The sequence below is a fragment of the Schistocerca cancellata genome, chromosome 1, assembly GCF_023864275.1.
Source record: "Schistocerca cancellata isolate TAMUIC-IGC-003103 chromosome 1, iqSchCanc2.1, whole genome shotgun sequence".
NCBI classification, from domain to species: Eukaryota; Metazoa; Arthropoda; class Insecta; order Orthoptera; family Acrididae; genus Schistocerca; species Schistocerca cancellata.
The window spans coordinates 1,288,812,359-1,288,824,575 of NC_064626.1; the positions used below are offsets into that span (position 1 = coordinate 1,288,812,359).

The 12,217-nt window shown below is 52.7% G+C and overlaps 9 non-coding genes across 9 annotated transcripts; all 9 read left to right on the plus strand.

The window, feature by feature from the left end:
• The first annotated feature begins 1,041 nt into the window (after nucleotides 1-1,041).
• LOC126103859 (5S ribosomal RNA) lies at nucleotides 1,042-1,160 on the plus strand. Its single transcript, XR_007523304.1, has one exon. It is a non-coding gene; the product is annotated as a 5S ribosomal RNA (ribosomal RNA).
• A 1,211-nt stretch (nucleotides 1,161-2,371) lies between these two features.
• LOC126105087 (5S ribosomal RNA) lies at nucleotides 2,372-2,490 on the plus strand. The gene has a single exon (XR_007523315.1). It is a non-coding gene; the product is annotated as a 5S ribosomal RNA (ribosomal RNA).
• Nucleotides 2,491-3,697: 1,207 nt separating this feature from the next.
• LOC126095543 (5S ribosomal RNA) lies at nucleotides 3,698-3,816 on the plus strand. The gene has a single exon (XR_007521961.1). It is a non-coding gene; the product is annotated as a 5S ribosomal RNA (ribosomal RNA).
• A 1,211-nt stretch (nucleotides 3,817-5,027) lies between these two features.
• On the plus strand, nucleotides 5,028-5,146 carry LOC126098253 (5S ribosomal RNA). The gene has a single exon (XR_007522117.1). It is a non-coding gene; the product is annotated as a 5S ribosomal RNA (ribosomal RNA).
• A 1,207-nt stretch (nucleotides 5,147-6,353) lies between these two features.
• Nucleotides 6,354-6,472, plus strand: LOC126099483 (5S ribosomal RNA). The gene has a single exon (XR_007522128.1). It is a non-coding gene; the product is annotated as a 5S ribosomal RNA (ribosomal RNA).
• A 1,205-nt stretch (nucleotides 6,473-7,677) lies between these two features.
• Nucleotides 7,678-7,796, plus strand: LOC126100413 (5S ribosomal RNA). The gene has a single exon (XR_007522172.1). It is a non-coding gene; the product is annotated as a 5S ribosomal RNA (ribosomal RNA).
• A 1,212-nt stretch (nucleotides 7,797-9,008) lies between these two features.
• Nucleotides 9,009-9,127, plus strand: LOC126101103 (5S ribosomal RNA). Its single transcript, XR_007522264.1, has one exon. It is a non-coding gene; the product is annotated as a 5S ribosomal RNA (ribosomal RNA).
• Nucleotides 9,128-10,331: 1,204 nt separating this feature from the next.
• LOC126101162 (5S ribosomal RNA) lies at nucleotides 10,332-10,450 on the plus strand. Its single transcript, XR_007522282.1, has one exon. It is a non-coding gene; the product is annotated as a 5S ribosomal RNA (ribosomal RNA).
• A 1,204-nt stretch (nucleotides 10,451-11,654) lies between these two features.
• On the plus strand, nucleotides 11,655-11,773 carry LOC126101243 (5S ribosomal RNA). Its single transcript, XR_007522295.1, has one exon. It is a non-coding gene; the product is annotated as a 5S ribosomal RNA (ribosomal RNA).
• The last annotated feature ends 444 nt before the right edge of the window (nucleotides 11,774-12,217 follow it).

Below are 12,217 nucleotides of genomic sequence, written 5' to 3' on the forward strand. Positions count from 1 at the left end.
AGAAGAGAGTGCTGGAACGCCTTGAAAATAACAACACACTACGAATCGACAGATGAGTTCTGAAATAAGTCAGGGCCTACTGTTTGTAGCAGTGCTGAATTCCACAAAGTAAATAAACAAAAAAAAAAAAAAAACAAAACAAAAAATCTTCCGTTCTCGTCCGATCACCGAAGTGAAGCAACAACGTTAGTACTCGGAAGGGTGAGCGCCTGGGAACTCTGGCTGTCTTCATTTTTCGCTTTTTAGTCGCTACTCCTGCCAGCCCTCTTTCCATAGCAATTTTCTGTTGTGACAAAGAGACTTCCTTAAGCATTTGAAACGGCCGTAAGGTACGAAACTGCAGTAATTAACTCAGTTTGAAGGAGAATGTGGCAACCAAGTTTGCCAGGAAGTCTTTGAAAACGACAAAACGGTACGAATCGGGCGGTATGCTCCGAAATACGGTAGCGCCTATCGTTCTGCAGCGGCGTACAGCTCCAAATTCGATTTGTAATCATAAATTTATTCTTTTGTCGTCTCGCCGCCTCCCGCAGACGTTTCTCGCGCTTGTGCTGTCATATGGACCGCGACCCGAGCGGCAGCGAGCGGCAGCCGAGCAAAGTCGGGACAAGTCGGGACGGAAGGGGGGGACAGGCGCGAATGGACCGCGCAAATTACGCAAATATCTCGAAGCGCGGCGTGTGTCAGCCAGGTGAGAAAGCCTCCGTCGGTCCAGCAGGACACTGCCACACCCCGCGCAGTCCCCCCGCCCCCCGGCCGCGCGCAAGCCCCGCGCCGGATAACAGGAACAAGGCGCGTCGCCAGCGAGTGTCGGAGGCCACACGCACCAAACGAATGACAGGCGGTGCACCGAGCAGCCGCGTTGTGCGCCTCACCCACGTCCGGCAGTCGCCTCTGAGGCGCCGAGGCGAGCGCGCACTCCGCGCCACCTTCGAGGTGGAAGGACGCGCTTTGCGTCAAATGTGCCACGGAAAGCGGCGATTGCGTGTGTTGCGAGCAGAGGCGAATGCTTCTTGTGTGGTGCGGCTACAGTATAAGGACGCCAACGGCCATACCATGTTGAATACACCGGTTCTCGTCCGATCACCGAAGTTAAGCAACATCGGGCCCGGTTAGTACTTGGATGGGTGACCGCCTGGGAACACCGGGTGCTGTTGGCTCTATCTCATTTTTTCCTTCTTACGTCGCTGCACCTGCCAGGCCTCTTTTTCATGCTAACTATCAGGTGTGACAAAGATGCTTCCACAAGCATTTTAAACTACTGTATCAAACGTAAGATACGAAATTACAGTAATGAACTCAGTTTGCGCAAGAATGCGCGAAAGAAGAGAGTGCTGGAACGCCTTGAAAATAACAACACACTACGAATCGACAGATGAGTTCTGAAATAAGTCAGGGCCTACTGTTTTGTAGCAGTGCTGAATTCCACAAAGTAAATAAACAAAAAAAAAAAAAAAAAAACAAAAAAAACAAAAAATCTTCCGTTCTCGTCCGATCACCGAAGTGAAGCAACAACGTTAGTACTCGGAAGGGTGAGCGCCTGGGAACTCTGGCTGTCTTCATTTTTCGCTTTTTAGTCGCTACTCCTGCCAGCCCTCTTTCCATAGCAATTTTCTGTTGTGACAAAGAGACTTCCTTAAGCATTTGAAACGGCCGTAAGGTACGAAACTGCAGTAATTAACTCAGTTTGAAGGAGAATGTGGCAACCAAGTTTGCCAGGAAGTCTTTGAAAACGACAAAACGGTACGAATCGGGCGGTATGCTCCGAAATACGGTAGCGCCTATCGTTCTGCAGCGGCGTACAGCTCCAAATTCGATTTGTAATCATAAATTTATTCTTTTGTCGTCGCCGCCTCCCGCAGACGTTTCTCGCGCTTGTGCTGTCATATGGACCGCGACCCGAGCGGCAGCGAGCGGCAGCCGAGCAAAGTCGGGACAAGTCGGGACGGAAGGGGGGGGACAGGCGCGAATGGACCGCGCAAATTACGCAAATATCTCGAAGCGCGGCGTGTGTCAGCCAGGTGAGAAAGCCTCCGTCGGTCCAGCAGGACACTGCCACACCCCGCGCAGTCCCCCCGCCCCCCGGCCGCGCGCAAGCCCCGCGCCGGATAACAGGAACAAGGCGCGTCGCCAGCGAGTGTCGGAGGCCACACGCACCAAACGAATGACAGGCGGTGCACCGAGCAGCCGCGTTGTGCGCCTCACCCACGTCCGGCAGTCGCCTCTGAGGCGCCGAGGCGAGCGCGCACTCCGCGCCACCTTCGAGGTGGAAGGACGCGCTTTGCGTCAAATGTGCCACGGAAAGCGGCGATTGCGTGTGTTGCGAGCAGAGGCGAATGCTTCTTGTGTGGTGCGGCTACAGTATAAGGACGCCAACGGCCATACCATGTTGAATACACCGGTTCTCGTCCGATCACCGAAGTTAAGCAACATCGGGCCCGGTTAGTACTTGGATGGGTGACCGCCTGGGAACACCGGGTGCTGTTGGCTCTATCTCATTTTTTCCTTCTTACGTCGCTGCACCTGCCAGGCCTCTTTTTCATGCTAACTATCAGGTGTGACAAAGATGCTTCCACAAGCATTTTAAACTACTGTATCAAACGTAAGATACGAAATTACAGTAATGAACTCAGTTTGCGCAAGAATGCGCGAAAGAAGAGAGTGCTGGAACGCCTTGAAAATAACAACACACTACGAATCGACAGATGAGTTCTGAAATAAGTCAGGGCCTACTGTTTTGTAGCAGTGCTGAATTCCACAAAGTAAATAAACAAAAAAAAAAAAAAAAACAAAACAAAAAATCTTCCGTTCTCGTCCGATCACCGAAGTGAAGCAACAACGTTAGTACTCGGAAGGGTGAGCGCCTGGGAACTCTGGCTGTCTTCATTTTTCGCTTTTTAGTCGCTACTCCTGCCAGCCCTCTTTCCATAGCAATTTTCTGTTGTGACAAAGAGACTTCCTTAAGCATTTGAAACGGCCCGTAAGGTACGAAACTGCAGTAATTAACTCAGTTTGAAGGAGAATGTGGCAACCAAGTTTGCCAGGAAGTCTTTGAAAACGACAAAACGGTACGAATCGGGCGGTATGCTCCGAAATACGGTAGCGCCTATCGTTCTGCAGCGGCGTACAGCTCCAAATTCGATTTGTAATCATAAATTTATTCTTTTGTCGTCTCGCCGCCTCCCGCAGACGTTTCTCGCGCTTGTGCTGTCATATGGACCGCGACCCGAGCGGCAGCGAGCGGCAGCCGAGCAAAGTCGGGACAAGTCGGGACGGAAGGGGGGGACAGGCGCGAATGGACCGCGCAAATTACGCAAATATCTCGAAGCGCGGCGTGTGTCAGCCAGGTGAGAAAGCCTCCGTCGGTCCAGCAGGACACTGCCACACCCCGCGCAGTCCCCCCGCCCCCCGGCCGCGCGCAAGCCCCGCGCCGGATAACAGGAACAAGGCGCGTCGCCAGCGAGTGTCGGAGGCCACACGCACCAAACGAATGACAGGCGGTGCACCGAGCAGCCGCGTTGTGCGCCTCACCCACGTCCGGCAGTCGCCTCTGAGGCGCCGAGGCGAGCGCGCACTCCGCGCCACCTTCGAGGTGGAAGGACGCGCTTTGCGTCAAATGTGCCACGGAAAGCGGCGATTGCGTGTGTTGCGAGCAGAGGCGAATGCTTCTTGTGTGGTGCGGCTACAGTATAAGGACGCCAACGGCCATACCATGTTGAATACACCGGTTCTCGTCCGATCACCGAAGTTAAGCAACATCGGGCCCGGTTAGTACTTGGATGGGTGACCGCCTGGGAACACCGGGTGCTGTTGGCTCTATCTCATTTTTTCCTTCTTACGTCGCTGCACCTGCCAGGCCTCTTTTTCATGCTAACTATCAGGTGTGACAAAGATGCTTCCACAAGCATTTTAAACTACTGTATCAAACGTAAGATACGAAATTACAGTAATGAACTCAGTTTGCGCAAGAATGCGCGAAAGAAGAGAGTGCTGGAACGCCTTGAAAATAACAACACACTACGAATCGACAGATGAGTTCTGAAATAAGTCAGGGCCTACTGTTTTGTAGCAGTGCTGAATTCCACAAAGTAAATAAACAAAAAAAAAAAAAAAAAACAAAAAAAACAAAAAATCTTCCGTTCTCGTCCGATCACCGAAGTGAAGCAACAACGTTAGTACTCGGAAGGGTGAGCGCCTGGGAACTCTGGCTGTCTTCATTTTTCGCTTTTTAGTCGCTACTCCTGCCAGCCCTCTTTCCATAGCAATTTTCTGTTGTGACAAAGAGACTTCCTTAAGCATTTGAAACGGCCGTAAGGTACGAAACTGCAGTAATTAACTCAGTTTGAAGGAGAATGTGGCAACCAAGTTTGCCAGGAAGTCTTTGAAAACGACAAAACGGTACGAATCGGGCGGTATGCTCCGAAATACGGTAGCGCCTATCGTTCTGCAGCGGCGTACAGCTCCAAATTCGATTTGTAATCATAAATTTATTCTTTTGTCGTCTCGCCGCCTCCCGCAGACGTTTCTCGCGCTTGTGCTGTCATATGGACCGCGACCCGAGCGGCAGCGAGCGGCAGCCGAGCAAAGTCGGGACAAGTCGGGACGGAAGGGGGGGACAGGCGCGAATGGACCGCGCAAATTACGCAAATATCTCGAAGCGCGGCGTGTGTCAGCCAGGTGAGAAAGCCTCCGTCGGTCCAGCAGGACACTGCCACACCCCGCGCAGTCCCCCCGCCCCCCGGCCGCGCGCAAGCCCCGCGCCGGATAACAGGAACAAGGCGCGTCGCCAGCGAGTGTCGGAGGCCACACGCACCAAACGAATGACAGGCGGTGCACCGAGCAGCCGCGTTGTGCGCCTCACCCACGTCCGGCAGTCGCCTCTGAGGCGCCGAGGCGAGCGCGCACTCCGCGCCACCTTCGAGGTGGAAGGACGCGCTTTGCGTCAAATGTGCCACGGAAAGCGGCGATTGCGTGTGTTGCGAGCAGAGGCGAATGCTTCTTGTGTGGTGCGGCTACAGTATAAGGACGCCAACGGCCATACCATGTTGAATACACCGGTTCTCGTCCGATCACCGAAGTTAAGCAACATCGGGCCCGGTTAGTACTTGGATGGGTGACCGCCTGGGAACACCGGGTGCTGTTGGCTCTATCTCATTTTTTCCTTCTTACGTCGCTGCACCTGCCAGGCCTCTTTTTCATGCTAACTATCAGGTGTGACAAAGATGCTTCCACAAGCATTTTAAACTACTGTATCAAACGTAAGATACGAAATTACAGTAATGAACTCAGTTTGCGCAAGAATGCGCGAAAGAAGAGAGTGCTGGAACGCCTTGAAAATAACAACACACTACGAATCGACAGATGAGTTCTGAAATAAGTCAGGGCCTACTGTTTTGTAGCAGTGCTGAATTCCACAAAGTAAATAAACAAAAAAAAAAAAAAAAAACAAAACAAAAAATCTTCCGTTCTCGTCCGATCACCGAAGTGAAGCAACAACGTTAGTACTCGGAAGGGTGAGCGCCTGGGAACTCTGGCTGTCTTCATTTTTCGCTTTTTAGTCGCTACTCCTGCCAGCCCTCTTTCCATAGCAATTTTCTGTTGTGACAAAGAGACTTCCTTAAGCATTTGAAACGGCCGTAAGGTACGAAACTGCAGTAATTAACTCAGTTTGAAGGAGAATGTGGCAACCAAGTTTGCCAGGAAGTCTTTGAAAACGACAAAACGGTACGAATCGGGCGGTATGCTCCGAAATACGGTAGCGCCTATCGTTCTGCAGCGGCGTACAGCTCCAAATTCGATTTGTAATCATAAATTTATTCTTTTGTCGTCTCGCCGCCTCCCGCAGACGTTTCTCGCGCTTGTGCTGTCATATGGACCGCGACCCGAGCGGCAGCGAGCGGCAGCCGAGCAAAGTCGGGACAAGTCGGGACGGAAGGGGGGGACAGGCGCGAATGGACCGCGCAAATTACGCAAATATCTCGAAGCGCGGCGTGTGTCAGCCAGGTGAGAAAGCCTCCGTCGGTCCAGCAGGACACTGCCACACCCCGCGCAGTCCCCCCGCCCCCCGGCCGCGCGCAAGCCCCGCGCCGGATAACAGGAACAAGGCGCGTCGCCAGCGAGTGTCGGAGGCCACACGCACCAAACGAATGACAGGCGGTGCACCGAGCAGCCGCGTTGTGCGCCTCACCCACGTCCGGCAGTCGCCTCTGAGGCGCCGAGGCGAGCGCGCACTCCGCGCCACCTTCGAGGTGGAAGGACGCGCTTTGCGTCAAATGTGCCACGGAAAGCGGCGATTGCGTGTGTTGCGAGCAGAGGCGAATGCTTCTTGTGTGGTGCGGCTACAGTATAAGGACGCCAACGGCCATACCATGTTGAATACACCGGTTCTCGTCCGATCACCGAAGTTAAGCAACATCGGGCCCGGTTAGTACTTGGATGGGTGACCGCCTGGGAACACCGGGTGCTGTTGGCTCTATCTCATTTTTTCCTTCTTACGTCGCTGCACCTGCCAGGCCTCTTTTTCATGCTAACTATCAGGTGTGACAAAGATGCTTCCACAAGCATTTTAAACTACTGTATCAAACGTAAGATACGAAATTACAGTAATGAACTCAGTTTGCGCAAGAATGCGCGAAAGAAGAGAGTGCTGGAACGCCTTGAAAATAACAACACACTACGAATCGACAGATGAGTTCTGAAATAAGTCAGGGCCTACTGTTTTGTAGCAGTGCTGAATTCCACAAAGTAAATAAACAAAAAAAAAAAAAAAACAAAACAAAAAATCTTCCGTTCTCGTCCGATCACCGAAGTGAAGCAACAACGTTAGTACTCGGAAGGGTGAGCGCCTGGGAACTCTGGCTGTCTTCATTTTTCGCTTTTTAGTCGCTACTCCTGCCAGCCCTCTTTCCATAGCAATTTTCTGTTGTGACAAAGAGACTTCCTTAAGCATTTGAAACGGCCGTAAGGTACGAAACTGCAGTAATTAACTCAGTTTGAAGGAGAATGTGGCAACCAAGTTTGCCAGGAAGTCTTTGAAAACGACAAAACGGTACGAATCGGGCGGTATGCTCCGAAATACGGTAGCGCCTATCGTTCTGCAGCGGCGTACAGCTCCAAATTCGATTTGTAATCATAAATTTATTCTTTTGTCGTCTCGCCGCCTCCCGCAGACGTTTCTCGCGCTTGTGCTGTCATATGGACCGCGACCCGAGCGGCAGCGAGCGGCAGCCGAGCAAAGTCGGGACAAGTCGGGACGGAAGGGGGGGACAGGCGCGAATGGACCGCGCAAATTACGCAAATATCTCGAAGCGCGGCGTGTGTCAGCCAGGTGAGAAAGCCTCCGTCGGTCCAGCAGGACACTGCCACACCCCGCGCAGTCCCCCCGCCCCCCGGCCGCGCGCAAGCCCCGCGCCGGATAACAGGAACAAGGCGCGTCGCCAGCGAGTGTCGGAGGCCACACGCACCAAACGAATGACAGGCGGTGCACCGAGCAGCCGCGTTGTGCGCCTCACCCACGTCCGGCAGTCGCCTCTGAGGCGCCGAGGCGAGCGCGCACTCCGCGCCACCTTCGAGGTGGAAGGACGCGCTTTGCGTCAAATGTGCCACGGAAAGCGGCGATTGCGTGTGTTGCGAGCAGAGGCGAATGCTTCTTGTGTGGTGCGGCTACAGTATAAGGACGCCAACGGCCATACCATGTTGAATACACCGGTTCTCGTCCGATCACCGAAGTTAAGCAACATCGGGCCCGGTTAGTACTTGGATGGGTGACCGCCTGGGAACACCGGGTGCTGTTGGCTCTATCTCATTTTTTCCTTCTTACGTCGCTGCACCTGCCAGGCCTCTTTTTCATGCTAACTATCAGGTGTGACAAAGATGCTTCCACAAGCATTTTAAACTACTGTATCAAACGTAAGATACGAAATTACAGTAATGAACTCAGTTTGCGCAAGAATGCGCGAAAGAAGAGAGTGCTGGAACGCCTTGAAAATAACAACACACTACGAATCGACAGATGAGTTCTGAAATAAGTCAGGGCCTACTGTTTTGTAGCAGTGCTGAATTCCACAAAGTAAATAAACAAAAAAAAAAAAAAAAAAACAAAAAAAACAAAAAATCTTCCGTTCTCGTCCGATCACCGAAGTGAAGCAACAACGTTAGTACTCGGAAGGGTGAGCGCCTGGGAACTCTGGCTGTCTTCATTTTTCGCTTTTTAGTCGCTACTCCTGCCAGCCCTCTTTCCATAGCAATTTTCTGTTGTGACAAAGAGACTTCCTTAAGCATTTGAAACGGCCGTAAGGTACGAAACTGCAGTAATTAACTCAGTTTGAAGGAGAATGTGGCAACCAAGTTTGCCAGGAAGTCTTTGAAAACGACAAAACGGTACGAATCGGGCGGTATGCTCCGAAATACGGTAGCGCCTATCGTTCTGCAGCGGCGTACAGCTCCAAATTCGATTTGTAATCATAAATTTATTCTTTTGTCGTCTCGCCGCCTCCCGCAGACGTTTCTCGCGCTTGTGCTGTCATATGGACCGCGACCCGAGCGGCAGCGAGCGGCAGCCGAGCAAAGTCGGGACAAGTCGGGACGGAAGGGGGGGACAGGCGCGAATGGACCGCGCAAATTACGCAAATATCTCGAAGCGCGGCGTGTGTCAGCCAGGTGAGAAAGCCTCCGTCGGTCCAGCAGGACACTGCCACACCCCGCGCAGTCCCCCCGCCCCCCGGCCGCGCGCAAGCCCCGCGCCGGATAACAGGAACAAGGCGCGTCGCCAGCGAGTGTCGGAGGCCACACGCACCAAACGAATGACAGGCGGTGCACCGAGCAGCCGCGTTGTGCGCCTCACCCACGTCCGGCAGTCGCCTCTGAGGCGCCGAGGCGAGCGCGCACTCCGCGCCACCTTCGAGGTGGAAGGACGCGCTTTGCGTCAAATGTGCCACGGAAAGCGGCGATTGCGTGTGTTGCGAGCAGAGGCGAATGCTTCTTGTGTGGTGCGGCTACAGTATAAGGACGCCAACGGCCATACCATGTTGAATACACCGGTTCTCGTCCGATCACCGAAGTTAAGCAACATCGGGCCCGGTTAGTACTTGGATGGGTGACCGCCTGGGAACACCGGGTGCTGTTGGCTCTATCTCATTTTTTCCTTCTTACGTCGCTGCACCTGCCAGGCCTCTTTTTCATGCTAACTATCAGGTGTGACAAAGATGCTTCCACAAGCATTTTAAACTACTGTATCAAACGTAAGATACGAAATTACAGTAATGAACTCAGTTTGCGCAAGAATGCGCGAAAGAAGAGAGTGCTGGAACGCCTTGAAAATAACAACACACTACGAATCGACAGATGAGTTCTGAAATAAGTCAGGGCCTACTGTTTTGTAGCAGTGCTGAATTCCACAAAGTAAATAAACAAAAAAAAAAAAAAACAAAACAAAAAATCTTCCGTTCTCGTCCGATCACCGAAGTGAAGCAACAACGTTAGTACTCGGAAGGGTGAGCGCCTGGGAACTCTGGCTGTCTTCATTTTTCGCTTTTTAGTCGCTACTCCTGCCAGCCCTCTTTCCATAGCAATTTTCTGTTGTGACAAAGAGACTTCCTTAAGCATTTGAAACGGCCGTAAGGTACGAAACTGCAGTAATTAACTCAGTTTGAAGGAGAATGTGGCAACCAAGTTTGCCAGGAAGTCTTTGAAAACGACAAAACGGTACGAATCGGGCGGTATGCTCCGAAATACGGTAGCGCCTATCGTTCTGCAGCGGCGTACAGCTCCAAATTCGATTTGTAATCATAAATTTATTCTTTTGTCGTCTCGCCGCCTCCCGCAGACGTTTCTCGCGCTTGTGCTGTCATATGGACCGCGACCCGAGCGGCAGCGAGCGGCAGCCGAGCAAAGTCGGGACAAGTCGGGACGGAAGGGGGGGACAGGCGCGAATGGACCGCGCAAATTACGCAAATATCTCGAAGCGCGGCGTGTGTCAGCCAGGTGAGAAAGCCTCCGTCGGTCCAGCAGGACACTGCCACACCCCGCGCAGTCCCCCCGCCCCCCGGCCGCGCGCAAGCCCCGCGCCGGATAACAGGAACAAGGCGCGTCGCCAGCGAGTGTCGGAGGCCACACGCACCAAACGAATGACAGGCGGTGCACCGAGCAGCCGCGTTGTGCGCCTCACCCACGTCCGGCAGTCGCCTCTGAGGCGCCGAGGCGAGCGCGCACTCCGCGCCACCTTCGAGGTGGAAGGACGCGCTTTGCGTCAAATGTGCCACGGAAAGCGGCGATTGCGTGTGTTGCGAGCAGAGGCGAATGCTTCTTGTGTGGTGCGGCTACAGTATAAGGACGCCAACGGCCATACCATGTTGAATACACCGGTTCTCGTCCGATCACCGAAGTTAAGCAACATCGGGCCCGGTTAGTACTTGGATGGGTGACCGCCTGGGAACACCGGGTGCTGTTGGCTCTATCTCATTTTTTCCTTCTTACGTCGCTGCACCTGCCAGGCCTCTTTTTCATGCTAACTATCAGGTGTGACAAAGATGCTTCCACAAGCATTTTAAACTACTGTATCAAACGTAAGATACGAAATTACAGTAATGAACTCAGTTTGCGCAAGAATGCGCGAAAGAAGAGAGTGCTGGAACGCCTTGAAAATAACAACACACTACGAATCGACAGATGAGTTCTGAAATAAGTCAGGGCCTACTGTTTTGTAGCAGTGCTGAATTCCACAAAGTAAATAAACAAAAAAAAAAAAAAACAAAACAAAAAATCTTCCGTTCTCGTCCGATCACCGAAGTGAAGCAACAACGTTAGTACTCGGAAGGGTGAGCGCCTGGGAACTCTGGCTGTCTTCATTTTTCGCTTTTTAGTCGCTACTCCTGCCAGCCCTCTTTCCATAGCAATTTTCTGTTGTGACAAAGAGACTTCCTTAAGCATTTGAAACGGCCGTAAGGTACGAAACTGCAGTAATTAACTCAGTTTGAAGGAGAATGTGGCAACCAAGTTTGCCAGGAAGTCTTTGAAAACGACAAAACGGTACGAATCGGGCGGTATGCTCCGAAATACGGTAGCGCCTATCGTTCTGCAGCGGCGTACAGCTCCAAATTCGATTTGTAATCATAAATTTATTCTTTTGTCGTCTCGCCGCCTCCCGCAGACGTTTCTCGCGCTTGTGCTGTCATATGGACCGCGACCCGAGCGGCAGCGAGCGGCAGCCGAGCAAAGTCGGGACAAGTCGGGACGGAAGGGGGGGACAGGCGCGAATGGACCGCGCAAATTACGCAAATATCTCGAAGCGCGGCGTGTGTCAGCCAGGTGAGAAAGCCTCCGTCGGTCCAGCAGGACACTGCCACACCCCGCGCAGTCCCCCCGCCCCCCGGCCGCGCGCAAGCCCCGCGCCGGATAACAGGAACAAGGCGCGTCGCCAGCGAGTGTCGGAGGCCACACGCACCAAACGAATGACAGGCGGTGCACCGAGCAGCCGCGTTGTGCGCCTCACCCACGTCCGGCAGTCGCCTCTGAGGCGCCGAGGCGAGCGCGCACTCCGCGCCACCTTCGAGGTGGAAGGACGCGCTTTGCGTCAAATGTGCCACGGAAAGCGGCGATTGCGTGTGTTGCGAGCAGAGGCGAATGCTTCTTGTGTGGTGCGGCTACAGTATAAGGACGCCAACGGCCATACCATGTTGAATACACCGGTTCTCGTCCGATCACCGAAGTTAAGCAACATCGGGCCCGGTTAGTACTTGGATGGGTGACCGCCTGGGAACACCGGGTGCTGTTGGCTCTATCTCATTTTTTCCTTCTTACGTCGCTGCACCTGCCAGGCCTCTTTTTCATGCTAACTATCAGGTGTGACAAAGATGCTTCCACAAGCATTTTAAACTACTGTATCAAACGTAAGATACGAAATTACAGTAATGAACTCAGTTTGCGCAAGAATGCGCGAAAGAAGAGAGTGCTGGAACGCCTTGAAAATAACAACACACTACGAATCGACAGATGAGTTCTGAAATAAGTCAGGGCCTACTGTTTTGTAGCAGTGCTGAATTCCACAAAGTAAATAAACAAAAAAAAAAAAAAAACAAAACAAAAAATCTTCCGTTCTCGTCCGATCACCGAAGTGAAGCAACAACGTTAGTACTCGGAAGGGTGAGCGCCTGGGAACTCTGGCTGTCTTCATTTTTCGCTTTTTAGTCGCTACTCCTGCCAGCCCTCTTTCCATAGCAAT